Genomic DNA, 2,412 nt, shown 5'->3' on the forward strand with positions numbered 1-2,412 from the left:
TTCTTTCTCTATTTCTCTTTCTTTCTCTCTCTCTCTTTCTCTCTCTCTCTCTCTCTCTCTCTCTCTCTTACTATCTTTCTCTCCCAGTCTCTGTTATTCTGTCTCCCTCCCACACTTTCTCTTCCCATCATTCTACACTTCTTTGCCGCCCTTTGTCTCCCTTTCTCCCTGTCTATCCATTTATCAGATTCATCAGTCTACCTATCTATTTAATCTATCTACTTATCTCTCTAGCTCTCCCATTCTCTATCTCTCTTTCCCATTTAACAATCTCTCAGCTTCTTATATCTCTCTCACCTTCTCCATCTGTCTCTTTCACTATCACTGCTCTATATCTACGCACCCTCTTTATATTTTTTACTCCATCTTCATCAACATCAACATGCATGTATTTATGTATGTATGCATATATATATATATGTATACATGTATGAATGTATGTATCCATGTATGTACGTATTCATTCAGGCATGTATATGCGTATATATGTATGTATGTATATATATATATATATATATATATATATATATATATATATATATATATATATATATATATATATATATATATGCGCTTCTAGTCTCCGTTTTTCCCTGCACGCCCCGTCAGATCTATGTGCCCAACATCCCTCTCCTTCACATGTAAACCCATTATTTCTCTATCCAAACGAACCCTAACCTTTCTCTCCCCACTCTCAATACGTCACTCATTCACTCTCCATCACCTAGACTCCTTCTCTTTCTCATTTGTTGTCAACCTACCACCACTCTCCGAACAATCTCTAAACTTTCTACCCTCTCATTTATTTCTTCGTTTATCTACAAATCCCTAGTCTCCTTCCTTTCCTCAATAATTACCCCGTACAAGCCCCCAAATTTCCTTCACCCTCTCATTTGTTCGTTCATTCATTCATACTTTCGCATTATTGTTCACTCCCGCGATCGTTTCATACACCACCATCTCTACCTCGTACGACAACCTAACCTTTCTCTCCCTTTCGCAATGTTTCCTTCATTTATTTACTATCTCCTAGTCTCCTCATTTTCATTTACTGTCAACACCGCTACCTCAACCCCGAACAACCCCTAAATCTTTCTGCCCTCTCACTGACTTTCTCATTGATCCAAAATCTCCTGGCCTCCTTACCTCCATCACTCGATACGTACACCTCTATCTCTACCCCTACAAACCGCTAACTACCCTTCCCCTTTCTGATATCCCCTCATTCATTCATACTTTCATATTCTCTTTTCCTCACTCATTCGTTACTTACACCACTATCGTACAACCCCTAACATCTCTCCCCTTCTCATTCATTCCCTCATTCAATCACACAATACCAGTCTCCTTAACCCCCTCATTCTCTACCTACATCTCTAAAACCATTAAGAATTCTCTCTTTCGCAGACAATCTCTCATTCATTCACACTCACATACTCTTCAGCCCTCTCCCTTTCGTTGCCTACATCCCTGTCTCTACCCCATCTCAAACCCTCTATAATATTCTTTACCCTCGAAACGTCAATGCTACATATACCGACATTGTCACTACACTCCATTCAATATGTTCAAACACTATAAATGAATTTTCTTCTATTCAACAAATTTCGCTGTGAAAAGCTTCTCAACTAATTCGCGTGTGATACAGCTATACACGAGAGTTCACAAACAATTTTTTAATTTATGCATCTTGCCTAGCAACTTCAATACAGTCTTACATACAACTTGCGAATGGAGAAGAAACACACGCATATACACAAACAAATACATCCGGTTTCACAAGCGCACGTATTGTATATGCATATATACACATTTACACAACAATTTCTGCGCATATAATTGTATGTATGAAAATACATGTGTGTGTGTGTGTGTATACATACATATAAATGTATGTATGTATGAAATTACATGTATATATGCATAGATATGTACATATCCATACATATATATCTATATGTATATATATGAATATGTGTGCGCGTCTCTATAAGTATGTGTGAGTGTGTGAGTGCGCGTGTGCGCGTGTATGTGTATAGTTATGTATCTGTATACATAGGATGCATACGACTAAACTAAAAACCTAAAGGTGTACGCCTACGCACAGACGCACATGAACAGATATATATTGTTACAGATAACTACTAAGGAACACATATATACACAAAAAAGGACGCACACAAACACACACACACACACGTGCACACGCACTTACACGTACACACACAAAATACAAAGCGGGCAAGTGAAAAGATATTCAACATAATTATATACACATACGCAGATATAACGAAGGTAATTTTTATATCATAACGTATGCGTTAGCTGTTCAATATATGCATGTGTACATACACATACAAACACACAAGCATATGTATAAATGTATATATATATATATATATATATATATAT

The sequence above is a fragment of the Octopus bimaculoides genome, chromosome 27 (genome assembly GCF_001194135.2).
Source record: "Octopus bimaculoides isolate UCB-OBI-ISO-001 chromosome 27, ASM119413v2, whole genome shotgun sequence".
In the NCBI taxonomy this organism is placed as follows: domain Eukaryota; kingdom Metazoa; phylum Mollusca; class Cephalopoda; order Octopoda; family Octopodidae; genus Octopus; species Octopus bimaculoides.